This window comes from Ammospiza nelsoni, chromosome 7, assembly GCF_027579445.1.
Source record: "Ammospiza nelsoni isolate bAmmNel1 chromosome 7, bAmmNel1.pri, whole genome shotgun sequence".
In the NCBI taxonomy this organism is placed as follows: Eukaryota; Metazoa; Chordata; class Aves; order Passeriformes; family Passerellidae; genus Ammospiza; species Ammospiza nelsoni.
In genome coordinates this window covers 5,081,137-5,096,574 of record NC_080639.1, presented here as the reverse complement: position 1 = coordinate 5,096,574, position 15,438 = coordinate 5,081,137, and the positions used below count along the sequence as shown (strand labels likewise).

At 42.0% G+C, this 15,438-nt stretch overlaps 1 protein-coding gene and 1 long non-coding RNA gene across 4 annotated transcripts in view; one reads left to right on the top strand and one right to left on the bottom strand.

Moving 5' to 3' along the window:
* SPAG16 (sperm associated antigen 16) overlaps positions 1-15,438 on the top strand; it is a 375,678-nt gene that overhangs the window by 322,062 nt on the left and 38,178 nt on the right. The window lies entirely within an intron of this gene.
* LOC132075651 (uncharacterized) lies at positions 4,386-8,949 on the bottom strand. 2 transcript variants are annotated; one of them, XR_009418799.1, is made up of 4 exons: positions 8,887-8,947; positions 6,255-6,274; positions 5,691-5,741; positions 4,386-5,594 (listed from the first exon to the last, which is right to left on the bottom strand). It is a non-coding gene; the product is annotated as an uncharacterized LOC132075651 (long non-coding RNA). The 2 variants fall into 2 exon arrangements; XR_009418798.1 differs by lacking the exon at positions 6,255-6,274 and having other exon boundaries at positions 8,887-8,949.

The following is a 15,438-nucleotide window of genomic DNA, read 5'->3' as shown; positions in this document are numbered from 1 at the left end:
ATTAGAGCTGCATAACTACAAGCTAAGGGGTAATCAAAGATCTGTCAGGCTTAAAATAAGCATATGGACAGCTCTCCACTACTAATATAGGAAAAAAACCCACTTAATTTGGAATTTTTAGAGAGAGGTCCCTAAGGATGCTTTTACCTAAATCATCTTCAACTTCTACAGTGCACATTGAAACACCAGTGCAGGAGAATAGGGAACTGAGAGTTATGATAGTCTGAAAGGGAGAAGGAACACATGAATATTTAACCTGTGTGTATATATATAAAATCAGTACAGGAATAAACAATTTGATGAGTAATAATGCATATCTTTAGTTCATAGTTTTATGCACTTTTAAATGTAAGCATTTGAAGCTTGGCTTTAATTAAAATAGCAAAACAAGCATTCGGGCCAGTATATTCTCTGTCAAACTTTGAAACACATATGACAACTTCTGAAAATTACAGTTCCTGAAAGAGAGGAATCAGAAGAATCTGTGAGGGCTAGCAGGAGTTCTGGTTACACTGTGGACAGTGGGTTTTTCAGAAAGTCTGCAGGATTTGTGGAAATACAATATATTGAATCTCTCAGGTGTTGCCAGTGGACAGGCCTTTCATCATCTGAGTAGCATCAGTGCCAAAGCTGTGGAAGTTGTCAGCTATTCTGACGCTACTTCTTGTATTATTAAGATCAAGAAGTGATTAGTAAAAAGAGAAATGTGGCACTTCATGGTGGAAAATACATTTTTCTTCCTAGGGTCACTGTCAAGCAGTTTTTCAGGAAGAATGACACAGTTTGAGAAAGTCGAACCTTGAATTTGTATTGACTCAAAGGGGATCTGACAAGAAAGAGCTGAAATTTTAATATCCTGCAGGTTAATGCAAAACAAAGTCCAGTGTAAGAGCTGGAAGCATCTTCTGAAGAGCAGCTGCATCCCTGCCCCAGGAGCAGCCAGGTGGTGTCTGTGTCACAGGCTGCAGTTGGAACTGGCATTGTGCTGCTGAGATCCACACAGGCCTCTTCTTTCTTCACAAGAACTTATGTAAGCCCCAGGATTTATATAAGCATAAACAGGAGATTGTGAGTATGGGAGTGGAAGAAGTACAATCTAATATATACCACTGGGATATAGTATAGAAAGTATATTTTTATATATCTAGAAGAGAGAGGCTCAGTGCAAGAACTCCTAGGAGAAGTTATTTGCTGGAATCAAGGCAGATTTTGCCATAATGTGTTCACCAGTAACTTCGGGATTGTGATTTATTGAGAAGCTCTGTTATTGCTTTTAATTTTGAAAAGCCATCTATAACCTGTGCACAGGAATAAAACTCAAGAAAACCATATGTGCAGGATATTGTTGTTAGTGTCTTATATTTTATGTTTCTTCAAGATGCCTTAAATGATTTCTCCATTGGCAGGTCTTTATTTTGTGATTATTGCAGGCAGCTTTACACTGCAAGTGAATTAAATCCTGTTGTGTTCCTGCTGTTTCTTCAGAAAAGCAGCTGTTAAATGTCTGTCTATATAAAAAAAATCATGCAAATATATCAAGTTTTTTGTCTGATATTGCAAATGTTATTATTAATAATTTTCTTGCAGTAATTTTGGAAGAGGTAGGTCTAGGAGAAGGATGAAAAAAGCCAATGTAGTGTTTCACAAAGTAATTGAGGATGGCTGTGCCACGTGTGCAGACTGCAAGGGAGGAGGATCAAAGATGTTTGTGTGGGGAGCTGATGAGCTCCCATGATGTTACAGAGGACACTGGGAAATTCAGGCCAGTCAAGGCAGCCCTCTGTCTGCTCTGTGACAGCTAAAGAGAATAATAATGTAATAGTACAAGCTGTCTGCAGCAGCAAACCCCCCTCAGCCCTGTCACTTTGTCTGCATTCCCTGACGTGCGCTGAATATCCGTGTGGTGCTCTGCTCATTGCTGTTTCCCTGGACAGTTGCCCCATCGGTGACACTGACCAGTGAAGGGACAGGGTTTGGAGCACATTTGTGGGGTAGCATTGTAAAGTCCCTCAGATGCTCCCCCTTGGCAGTACAAAGGCTGTGTCTGCTGAACAAATGAAAAAGGACTTTCTGTCAAGGTAATACTGTCAGCCTTGTGCTGTCTGAGTACTGCTCCCATGTTGCAGCCTTGCAGGTATGTGTGTGATGCACAATCAATCTGGAAATATGAATATCTGCACTGGCTGTTGTTCTGCCAGCACTGACAGCCTGTGCTTGGGGCCACTGTGCACAGGAGCCTGCTGCTGTGTGCAGCTTCAGAGCTGCTGGGAGCAGGAACTGGGATTGAGAGATCCCAGGTAACTACAGACACCAGTTAACTTAGTGCTCTCCCCATGTATTCTTTCCTAGAGGGAATTTTAAATGTGTAGCTACACTTGGGCTGCCAAGCAGTTGCAGGTGTGGGAAGTCCTTCCTGAATAACTAGACACACGATAACTAAATTTATTTCTGGGCAAAAAACCAAACTATGTTTACTCAGACATACTAGGAGATGGGTAGGTTGGTACTTAAAGCCAGTAACAGGGGCAGGTGAACATAAGTTATCCCAGATGCCTTCTGCAATTCTCCAGGAAGATCTGCTGATCATGATGTTAAATCCTTTGTGGAAAGGGATAAACACACTACATTCTACTATTCCTGTTGGAATCAAGAGCCACTCTTGTCAGAGTGAGGATTTGGCCTCTGAGGGGCAGTAGGAAATTATTGTGCACCTCTGTTTCTGTGGGGAGGAACCAGATTCCGGGAGGGTGAGCTGTGTCCTCGAGCCAGGCTCAGTGGGGAGGCTGTGCCTGTCTCTGCCAGACGTGTGCATGCAAATGAAGGAGACAAACACCTCGGCATGCCTGCATATAAATGTGCCATTTAAAAGTTTTAATATTTTTTGTGTCTGAACTTCTCAGGTTCAAATTTTAGAAGTCATTGTGTTTGTGGGGTTTTTTTTCCCTTCCCTGAATTAGCATATCTCTGGTTGTTAGGGAAATGCACGCAGTACTTTGTCGATTGAAGCATTAATTGCCTTAGGCCTTCACGCTGTAACAATCTGAATTATTCTCTCATATTCCCCTTCAGTTCTCCAGTTTCGAAACAGCAAGAGCTGAACTCGGTCAGTGTGCAGGAGAGTAAGGCGAGTTCCTAAGCCCCAGGTTTTATTGCATGAATTAACACAGCTCCTGGGATAAGGGGCCTGTATCTTTGCACTCCTCTGAAGGGCTTAGCTCACCATTTGTGGGCCCTAAAAGAAGCGGCAATGAGGATAATCCGTGTCCAACCATCGAGAGGAGCAAATGCAGCGTGCCACCGAGCAGGCACAGCCCATAAATGGGATCATATAGTGCATATCATCTGCATTTAGTGAGGCTGCTGCTCTGAGAATATCTATTATCTTCCACACTCTCCTTCTGGGCTCAGAGCTTCATTGCTCCCCTGTCACATGTGTGCCTCAGGAAAGAGAAACCTGGGAAGGGGTGGGTTTGAACGGAGTGTGACTGATCCCAGTGCTCAGGGAATACAGCTGGATCAACACAAGCAGCTGTTTCTGGCAGGAATGCCCCTGAATGGCTGGATCCTGTGCACTTTGCACTGCTTTTCATATCTGCTGATCATTAGAACTAGAAAAATAAGGCCATTCCTCGATAACAAACAGCATTTTTTTCACCAAAATGAATTCTGGAAAGCTCTTCAGATTATTACATTAAAAGTCTTGGATTATTTGCTCTACCCCTGGATTACTGGGTATTGTTCGTGTTACATAGGGACTTAAAAGTTTTCTGTTGTTACACAGGAGACATTCCTGAGCTATTTTAAGAACTTAAATTTAGTTCCAGAGAAAGGTAGAGAGAACATGGCAGCTTTTGAGAGGGAGGTGAAGGACCGAGGCAGGTTTTCTGTCTTTCATCTTGATATATCATGTAACAGCTACTGGGCAGAGAAACACTCTCTGTGGAAAAGGGAGCAGCTCTCCTTTGTGGCTGTTCCTCACTCGAGGTCACCAAATGTGGTGGTGTTCAAAGGGGTCCCAGGATGAGGGAAGAGATGAGAATCTTGACTCCATGTTTCAGAAGGCTGATTTATTATTTTATGATATATATTACATTAAAACTATACTAAAAGAACAGAAGAAAGGATTTCATCAGAAGGCCAGCAAGGAATAGAAAGGAATGATAAAATCTTGTGACTGCTCAGCCTCAACACAGGTGGCTGTCATTGGGCATCAAGTAAAAACAACCACATGAGACCAATCACAGATCCACCTGTTGCATTCCACAGCAGCAGATAATCATTGGTTACATTTCATTTCTGAGGCCTCTCAACTTCTCTGGGGAAAAATCCAATTAAAAGATTTTTCATAAGATATGTCCATGACACTCCTTGGAACTGAGGGGCTCCCATGTGTGCAGAAGGGATGAAAACTCAGCAAAGGGAATGAAGGGATGCTGGTGAAGATCAGTACCATTACATGTTTATAAATGCAGATGGAGCTCTCCCAAACCAGGTCATATGTAATCAAATATGATCTGTTGTTGTTGTTGTGATCCAGTTACTGCCTTGGAGTTTCCTTGAGTTGGGGTGGCCATGTTTCTCTTCACTCTTGGCCAACTAAATTGCAGGATTCTTTATTCGCCCAGCAACCATAGGTAAATTTGTTTTGCTGGTACATTTTTTAATTATTCACATGCAACCCAGCCACTTGAACTCCAATGGAATAAAGAGCTGTATTCCAAAGCAATGGTACATTAGAAAAATGTCAGCAATTTTATATTGCCCCAACACTTGGTGTTTAATGAGGAAAATGCTCTAAGTGCACACAATCCCTTCTGGCACACAAGGGTTGGAGATTGAGAAGATTTGAGAAATCTGTTCCCATTTGTGAACATGCCAATCCTATCCTGTTCCTTTAAGCAACAATTTAATATAAATAAAATTGTTATACCTGGAGCTTTTAGGGAAGCAGGCACACACACAAATTATCAGAGAGAAGAGAACAAATTTAGTAAGGTAAAATGACAATTAGGCTTAGCTGGAATTTACTGAAATGCAGGTTCATTAGACCCAGTGTTGATAACATTTCCTCTTGGTTTAGGAGCTCTAGAGCTCACCCTCTGAGCTTGGAGCTCATCTAACTTCTGGAAACAAGTGGCAAAGAAGGTGTCACCTCTGCTTTGCAGTACCAAAGACACTGAAGAAATCAGGTAGATGCAGGCTTGACCTTTCCAAGAAAAACATTTAAAGCAATAAACAAGAACATCAGCTGAGGTCACGTAACTTGGAGATGTGAATTTCAGTTTTCTCATGCTGAAAAGCTGTGTCCTGTTTTTCTGTGCCATTTTCCTCCCTGGAGAGTTGACATTTGTGTAACTCCACAGCACATCCACTGTTGTACAAGGGCTGGAGATGCAGGCCAGGATTTTTTGAGCACACCAAGACAGAGCCCTTGCCTCAGCAGGCAGGTCCTGCTCAGTGCAGAGCTGAGCCATGACCCATGGCTGCTGTGGAAAGGTGCTGAGCCAGGAGCCATGGCCCAGCTGCAGCTCTGCCAGGGGCTTGTCACAACCATTCTTCATGTGGAAAGCAGGGATTTGCTACTGGGATATCATCTGTGGAAAAAAAGTAAAACCCAAGAAAAATCCAGTAGCATTTGCTTTGCAGATGATGGGCAGGGAGCAGTGGGAAAATTCAAGAGAAACAAGTACCTTTTTCTCCCTTTCTCTTCTGCTAACTGCTGCAGTGGAATGAAACAAGGACTGGAGGAAAGTAAAAAATGATGAATAGGTGAGAAAAAGAAGGACACTGCTTTCATTGGGCAGCTGCTTCACACAAGTGTGTCCTCAATGGGAAGGCAAAGAATCCCTTCCAGGTTATACCAGTTTCCAATCTGACTTCTGTTTCCTACTTTAGTATAATTTCTTTTTCTTCTTTTTTTTTTTTTTTTTTATTAAAGATTGATCTTTTCTGCTTTTAGTTCCAGGAAAACCACCTGCCCAAGAGCACAGTTTTAATGAATCCTCTGTAATTTCATACCCATGCATTACTTTTGGTGATAAATACCAGGGAACTCATTTGCCTTTGTAAAAGCAGCTCTGGCTGGATTGACCAACATATTGACTAAAAAATATTTTGAAGCTCTGCCTGTTGTTCATCCAGAGTTCTTTTTTGCAGAGAGAATAATGCCCTTTTCCAGGCAGTCCTGCACTGGCTTCTTTTGTCTTTGAAAATGTTCCCCTTCTCCTCGTGATTGTTATTCAATGCAATCTCACCTGCCTGTTCTCCTTGGGACCTGCACAAAGACAAATTCTGCCTGTAAATTCAGAAGCTTTCTTCATATTGAATGAATTTCACTTAATGCATCTTAGGGAGAAGCATTTAGGCTGTAGAATTGCTGAACTTTACCTTTCTCAGTTGCTTTGTTAGAATGACCTGCCATTCCTTTCTTTTGATCATTCAGTAAGTAATTTCCCTGTGATTTCTACCCTTAATATTGGGCTCCATTCAGTTTGTCCAGAATGGGGTTTTTTAAGTCCTCATTATTCCCTCCATTATTAAATGTTGTTTTAAGTCAAAGCATTTCTGTGGCTTGGGTTTAGCTCTTCTTCTTCCCCTTTGAACTCATGCTGCAGCTGGGTTTGCTGTCCCCAAGCTGAAAAATCTAGAATCAAAGCCTTTATTCTTGGTAACCTGTAGAGTAATAAATCACTGATCTCTTTCCCAAGTCAGAAAGGGAATTTGGAATTGCAACTACAGACAGGCAAAAGATGCTGCTGGCTATTGCAGCCTGTGCATTCAGATACAAAGCATTTCAACTTTTTGGGGTGGAAATGTTTTTCACAGTAATCAGACTGAACATTCAAATGAAAGAAAATAAAAGCTCAACCTTTTTATCTCAGTCCTGTGAAACAGGTTGTGATCATATGCCTACCTCTGGGTGGGAAATGAGTGTGATTAATGAAGCAAATCACACATTTTAACGTGTATGATAAAACAGTTATTCCAAAGAGAAAACAATATCTTTAGCAATTCAAAATATTGTTATTTGCATCTTTTTTTAATCTGCTTTTTCTTTTCATTGCCTTCAAATTCAGGTAGGCTGGCATTTATTACCAAAACATTTCTCTTTCATGTCTTTCCCTTCCTATTTGCCTTTCCATCTTCTCTGCATATAATGTCTGTGTCCATTGCTCTCCCTCTCAAATGAAATGCTTTTTGTATTGCAAGTTTTTCTAAGTCTTTCTACAGATAAATTAACCAAAGGAGAGAAGTTTGCAGCAATCTTGCCCCTTGCTACCCTGTGGAAGTTAACAGGAATGTACAAAGGGTAAAACACGTCTCTAAATGTTAGATCCATTAACTTAGTGACCTTTAGAAAGGTTGGGTGGCAAGTGACTGTTGGTGTGCCTGGCAATTCTCAGGCACTGAAAGCTGCCTGAACACATGTGTGTGAGTGAAAAGCTGAATGCCATATTGAGAGTTTCATATTCCACTGAAAGGACTGCAAAACCACTGGGTTCAGATGGGCTGTGACAGAGGCTGGAAAGCTTCCCACCCTCTTGGAACAGACTGACCTTTCCTGTGCTCCATCATTCTCTGCTCTTCAGAGGTTTGTTTAGTGCAGTGGTTTTACCTTGACTCCCACTGAAAATCAATTGATGTCCTAAACCAGATATTGTAGTGTCATTCTCAAGGTAGCAATCACAGAGGATTTTATTCCTCAAGAGTAAAGTTTCAAGCTCCGTTTAAAAAAAGATAGCTGCTTTTTTTTTTTCTTCTTTTTGCTTCCCACTATTTCTACTGGAAGGCTGTTTGAAGCCTTCATGAGTCTAATGCTTTTCATTTCTAGGTTACATTTATTCATAATTAGTCAATTCATACTTTCACTTAAATTCTTTCTCTTAAAACATCAACTTTTTCATGCAGCTTTTATTGTAATATCAGACTCATCCTCACTCAGACACTAGTTTTGATCTGCTACATTACATCTTCCAGGCTCCTCATTTCCTAGGTCTTCCTCTTGGATTTGCCTGCTTTTCCACTTAGACTGAGCTGTTAAACTAGAGTTTACAGTATTCCAGATGAAGTTGCAAAGGAACTTTGAAAGGAGCACTGATACTTCTTCACTTGTGGGTGTGAAGTAGAGGTTGGTGAGGCCCTGGCACAGCCTGCCCAAAAAAGCTGTGGATTGTCCATCCCTGGAAGTGTTCAAAGCTAGGTTGGGCAGGGCTTGGAGCAACCCAGGATAGTGGGAATCATGGCAAGGGGTGGAACAAGGTGGGCTTTAGAGTCCCTTCCTACCCAAACTGTTTTGTGATCAAAGGAATTTCTCTCAGGCCTAATGTTTTATTCATATTGCTATTATATATTGCATTCATATTGCTGTTATATTATTTCTAGTCCCGTACCTTATGAGCAGCTCTCAGCAGTGTTGTTCCTGCTGCTTCATCAGGGCTCCTCCAAGGCTCTCTGGCCAACCCTCCCTCTTTTATCCTAGTTATCCTCATTAGCCACAGCTGCTGTCCAATTAAGCTGTAGCCCATTTAGAACAACTAGGATCAGGGCACAGCCACTTATACAATACATAGGTTTTACAAGGACTCCTACTACATTTCCCCCTTTTCTTTTACTGACAGATATTCAAACACAATATAGATATTTAAATACAATATGTACATTTCCCCACAAGACATGTTTTACCCCAAGACTCAAAGGCCTCATACAACACACACAGTACCTTGACTCAAAGGCCATGTTCTTCTACAGCTCTTGGCTGCCTTATCCACAGTTCCTGACTCAAAGGCCATCCACAGCTCTTGGCTGTTTTATCTCTGCCAACCATCACATCGGGGTCACCACTTATTGTATTCATATTGCTGTTATACTATTTCTAGAGTCCCATACCTTCTGGCTGGTTTTCTCATGAGCAGTTCTTCTCAGCAGTGTTGTTCATGCTGCTTCATCAAGGCCCTTCCTGACCAGAAAGCCCACCCCCTTTTATCCCAGTTGCCTTCACGAGCCACAGCTGCTGCCCAATTAAGGACTTCACAGCTGTAGCTCATTTAGAACAACTAGGATTGGGGCACAGCCCCTTACACAATACATAGATTTTACAAGGACTCCTACTACAGCCTGACATGTTGGAAGCAGGAGAGGAAGATCATGATCAGGGCAGCCTGTCTGTGATCAGTGCAGTGGGTTGCTCTGAAATCCCTGATGAGCCATTCTACAGAGAATTTCTTCAGTGTTTAAGGTTTTCCCTCACAAAACGGGGACAAGAGCTGATCTTTCCAACATGTTCGTGAGTGGGGAATTCTAATGGTCAATTCAGAATGAATGAGTTCAGAGTTCAGGAAACACTCTGCAGTAGTGTTCTCATACTCCTGAAGGTGAAGTGTTTCTGGCTGGCCTGCTGGAGGAGAGGTTGTTCCCTCATCCAGACCTTACCTCTGTTTGTATGGGGAGTTTGATTGCAAAAAATGTGCAGTAAATCTTTAAGATGTCAAGGCATATTAAGGTTTAATCCAAGCAAAAAATGTTTTCTCTTTTAGCTACTTTGATTTCATGAGAATGCTAATTCCACTTTGGCATGTTCTGGGAATCTGTCATTGTCATGAATCTGTCACTGTCATGCATCTGTCATCTAACCAAGAGTCAACATTAGGATGACCAGTGCTCCCCACTGTGCACTGCAGATGTTTGGGATTATCTGTCCCAGCCATCTGTGCTGTGTTAGTGTCCCTCAGGAGGAGCCCTGGGTGTGATGCTGTCACCTCAAGAGCAGACTCATTGATTTAAGAGGAACCTTTCTGAGATTGCTAACTCAGTAGAAGTAGCAGGTTTAGCACATTCCTGCAGATGAGCTGTAAGTGGAGTTGCTTTGATTCTCTAAGTTACATCTTTTCAGGATATGCAATATGAATCCAAACCTTCATAGTCTGTGTATCTGCTCACATTTGATTTTTTGGAACAGCATTTCCTTACTCTTTCTCTATCCTGTATGCTCATTTGGGTTCTATGAAAACCTTCTCTGCTACATATCCTGGGTGAAGTAGCATGAGACAGATCAAAACCTGTGCAGTTAATCCAAATTCAGATTGTCACTGCAGACTTCTTCAGACCTATCTGATGAATGAATATTTCTGAATTGCATTCCCCACACTCCTTTATCAAAGCTCTATTGCTTATTTTATATTGTTGGATCTCTTTTATATTTTCATGTCAGCTGTAAGTACATTTCCTCAGTATTTTTCTCTGCCAAGTTTGGCTGTTACATTGAATATGAAGAGATTATTTTGTGGTATGAAGATCAGTCATTTAAGACTGAACTGGTTATTGCTTACAAAAGAAATTTTTCCTGTGAATCATGCATCTTGCAAGAAAGAATAGTATTAAAGATGTATCTTTATGTTAAGAGGCAATTCCAACTTATGTCTGACTTTTCCAAAATTTATCAAATGAGCATCAGTGCTACAAAGTAAAATAGAAGTTGCTTCTCTAACTACATTCTATTGTTTAACTACATTTAAACAATTCTGTGGTTTGCAAATAGTAGCCAATTAACATTTCAGTTGAGAATCAGGCAAAATATTCCATTAAATCTTTCTGCTTTGTACACTTTGTTCATCTCTCTGTGAAAGATTCCATCTCAGCTGACTCTAATCATCTGGAAGTTCCTCCCCATGTGGTCTCTGGAGAGATCAAGAGGTATTTTCTGAATAATGATTCATCTCATCCCAAAATTGTTTTAAATAAAAAACAAGTATACCCTGTAGGTCATGTGGGGTGAGATGTACCTCACCTTTGAGATGTGGGACTGGAGTTATCACATGTTCTCATAAAGATTAAAGGTTTATTTAAGATGAAATATGCAGATATTTGTCTGTTCTGGAGAGGTCCATGGTCATTGTTCATGTTTGCAGAGTTAAATCCTGAACTGTTACCTTCCATGGCAAATGGATATGATGGCAAGAGCCTGGAAGGAGAAGTCAGGAGGTTCCTTCTGGAAGGACTCTTTCACCTTGTCCTGGTTCAGCCTGGCCATGCTGCTTCCCTGGGCACTGGGAATTGTGCATCCATAAACATGGCAGTAATGCTCCTCCTCCAGAGGCAGCACTCAGAGCTGCCAGGATGCCACAGCAGGGATGGCAGAGGCTGCAGGGATGTCTGGAGATGAGGCAGGGATGGCAGAGGCTGCTCATGGTGTTTGGAGATGAGACAGGGATGGCAGAGGCTGCTCATGGTGTTTGGAGATGAGACAGGGATGGCAGAGGCTGCAGGGAGATGAAGCAGGGATTGCAGAGGCTGCAGGGATGTTTGGAGATGAGGCAGGGATGGCAAAGGCTGCAGGGATGGCAGAGGCTGCAGGGATGTTTGGAGATGAGGCAGGGATGGCAGAGGCTGCAGGGAGATGAAGCAGGGATTGCAGAGGCTGCAGGGATGTTTGGAGATGAGGCAGGGATGGCAAAGGCTGCAGGGAGATGAAGCAGGGATGGCAGAGGCTGCTCATGTCTGGAGATAAAGCAGGGATGGCAGAGGCTGCTCATGTCTGGAGATGAGGTTGGTTGTTGAGGGAGAGGGAATAATGTCTAATCTGCTGCTAGAGGAACAAAGAGGAGCTGAGGCAGGGGAAGGATGAGCAGGAGGGAAATGAGACAGCAAGTACTTCACAGAAAGGAGTGATTGAGAGCTCTTAGGAGTGCCAAGGCACAGGGAGGGAGAGGGGTTGGTAGGAAGAGTGGGGTTTGGAGAGGAAGCTCTTGTCTCATTGTCACCTCAGGAGTGTTCATCTGCAGCACTTCTCATTAGAATGTGTGTCCTCTGTAAGCCACTTGTGTTGGGGGAGCAAACTGCCTTTATCCATGACCTGTCCTGCACTTGGAATTAGCCTCTCTGCCTGCATTCATAAAAAAGAACAGGATTCTTGAGGCCATTCAGATTCTTATCTAGGCAGTTTATTTTTGGATCCCGGGACTGCTCTAAAATGTATTTTAATACAAACCTCTGTTAGTGGTTAACTGGGTGAACCTGGGTTTGATTCAATATCCCCATGATATCAATCCCAATAGCTTTATTCTAGCTCTCCTTTTTTAAAGTGCACCTTCTATAATAAATACACAGTCAAAAGAAAATGTACTAATGCTCTGAACAAAGCAAGCTTTGATTTCATGCTTTAGGAAATCAGTCACATTTTATCATTCTTGCCAGTTGGTGCTTCCACAAACACAACCTGTAGCAGCATTTTATTTTTTTTTCCTTTGGAGAGCTTTGGAAAGCTTAACTCCCTCACAAACTACCAAATTCCCATTGATCAAAGCAAGAAAAAGGTAAATCCATTTGTATCAATGACAAATGGATTTAAGATACTCTATTTGGGTCCTTTTAAAGTCAGTAATCTCTATAAAAGATCTTTCTGACTGGATTTCCAATAAGATTTTTCCTGTGGTGTGGAAGTCTCAAAATAAAGAGTCAAAGTACTGTATATAAATGTTTATAAATCTCCCAAAACTGACAGTGTTTTTGTGAGTATCTGTGACCTGCAGGGGAAATATTAGCAGAACCAGCTCTCATTGGGCTTGGTGGTGGAATAGCTGAAACCCTAATTAATTGGCACTAACAGATGGAGCTGCACTCATAATGTCACATTACTTCAGAATTACTCCTCCCTAAAAGTTTGGAACAACAATTAGAACTTTGCAGAATTGGTCCTTTATATTCTTGCTCTTCCCATGTTGCCAGGAGATGGAAAATGGGGGAAAGGGGGCACACGTGGCACTAAATATGTGTGATCACACATGCTGGATTACCATGGTAGTGCAATCTCTATAAAGTGACTGATTTGCTAAATTGCCTTAACTAAACATGGGAGGGTGACAGCTTAGAATAAATTAATTATTAATATATTCCTCTTTTTAATAGCCAGGGAAGGATAATGAATAAATAAATTTTGGACCTAGCAAAAACATATGCGGTCCAAGGTCAGCCAGAGTCAAGTGAAAAGTAGCTATGAGCATCAGCAGAATTTGGACTTGGGAAGGATCTGAGAAAGGGAGAATGGTCAGAATTAGAACTTCAGAAAAGCCAATTATTTCTGCCAGAATCTGCTCCATCCCCTTTCAAGTGCAGACTTTTTCCCAAAAGTACATTTAAAGAGTGTGGAGGGCCAGGCAGGGAGGGGAGAGAGCTCACTATAGAAAGCTTTCTCCTAAATGCAGTACGTACCCAGAGGCTATTAGAAGACTTTTGAGTAAACTGTATGATTGTACCCTGGCTGAAAAACACAGGAGCCTGTAATTATGCTGTGCTGTATTTATTCACTGGTGATTTCTTTTAGCTCTTTTTCTCCCCATAGGATATTCTTTATGTACAGGTTGCATGTTTGGGAAGCACTTCATTTTTAATGCCGTTCATAATTTAGTTTTGGAACCACCATATTTATTAGAACAGTATAGCATGTAAAAGCCACCTTTTTGCCTTTGTGCAGCTAAAATAAATAACATATATAATACATATCCATCTCAGTGCTGAATATATTAAGGCACATTCACAGTACTCTACTTCCAACATGCAGCTCTATGATTTAACTCTGCTCTGTACAATTTTTTTATTAAATCAGACAGATTAGTGATCTATTCTGCAGTGCAAAATGTAAGCAGTCCCTGGTACTCTTCATTCTCTGCACACCCTCTGTTCTTTAAGATATTTATTGAAATGGTTGGTGAGGTGCAACAAGCCAGACATAATATTCCCCTTGCCTTTTGTGCGACTACGCTGTAATGAAGAATTAATAACAAAGTCCTGAAGAATATTAATCATACTTTCACAAGGCAGCAGGGAACAATTTGGGAGCAGGAAAAGTAATGTAACGGTCCAACTCCTAGGCCCATGCAGAAAGTCAGGGAGAAATGGGCCTTGGCAAAGGGCTCTCCTTCATCTCTGATGCAGGGGAGCATCAGCACCACTCATCACGGAGCACATCCCAGCCCTCCCGAGGGCCTGGCTCTGCTGGCAGCACTCCTGCCTTTCCTGCACTCTCTGAAAAGCCCCAGGGTAGAGGTGAGACTCAGAACAAACCATCCACCCCTTCCTGTGATAATAGCACAGTCACAGGATGGCTGGGGTTGGGGGGGACCTTAAAGCCCATCCAGTGCCACCCCTGCTGTGGGCAGGGACACCTTCCACTATCCCAGGCTGCTCCAAGTCAGATCCAGCCTGGCCTTGGACCCTTCCAGGGCATCCCCACTTGAGATAAAAAGTGACAGTCTTCATACATTCTCAGAGAGTAGGAGAAAAAATCACGTGGCCAGTGTAAGTATTTCCTTTTTGATATTTTCAGAATATCTCCTTGTAGGCACAGAGTTTGTGGTGATTGGGACTGGCCCAGCCTCATCCCCAGTGGGCACAGCTGTGCAGGACAGGTGAATGCTGTTGAAGGGAACGAGCCATGGAGTGCCCAGGGGCACTGACCAACCCCCAAAGGGAACAGAGGGCACACAGGTGCAGGGCATCAACAGCAGGGGATAAAAGGCTGGGCTGAAGGACAAGGAGGGCAGATGCTTGCAGCCTTCTGAAGAGGTGAGGTGTTACTGTGTGTGGGCAAATGCTTAAAGCCTTCTGAAATTGTGTGGTGATGCTCTGTGCATTGTGGCAAATCTCAACTGTAACATCTCCTTACAATATGTACTCTTTTTCATTTTATAGTTCACCTTTTGGGAAAGAGACCTGAATTAAATTTTAAAATGGAAAGTGGTTTTATGCAGCCCTCCCTTTAAGATTTCTCATCCCAAAGAAATCAGAGGGAATGTTCTCGTCATTCCTAATTTTTTTCTACTATTTTTCTGGGTCTGGAAAATCACCTGAAATCTCTTCCTTTGGGAGAGCAGTTTCAATTTTGACAAATCAGTGTTTCTAGAGGGGAAAAAATAATTGTGTCAGAGGCAGTGTGACTAGCCAGAGGGCAAAGCTCCCACTGAGGCTGTGCAATACCAGCTTTTTTAGATGTGATAAATCTGTAATAACTCTGCAGTAGTTAATGCTTTCCATTTTTCCAAAATGCAGGGTCAGAAGCTGACCCTACAAAACATCTTTAATAAAAAATTATAATTATATGAGTGTAACCTGTGAAAGAATTAATTTTTCAGAATCTCTTAAAGTATTACACAAAGAGTAATCATGTTAAAAGAACCCTATTAATTAGTTGTTGTGTTAAACTGGAAAAGGCTTTATGAAGGAGATGAGTGTTGCACTGCAGTCCTATTCTTTAATTAAGATAAACATATTACATCAGGATATAGATGTATTTTTTGCATGCTCACTGTTGAGGAACTTCACTAAATGAAGAGTAAATAAGAGTGCTGCACAGAAATAACTGACAGGTGGGGAAATGGAGTTGGGGGGCTGCTTGGTGATGATTATTTGGGGGGAAAATCTCCCAGTCCTAGCCCAGGTGGGGGGTTT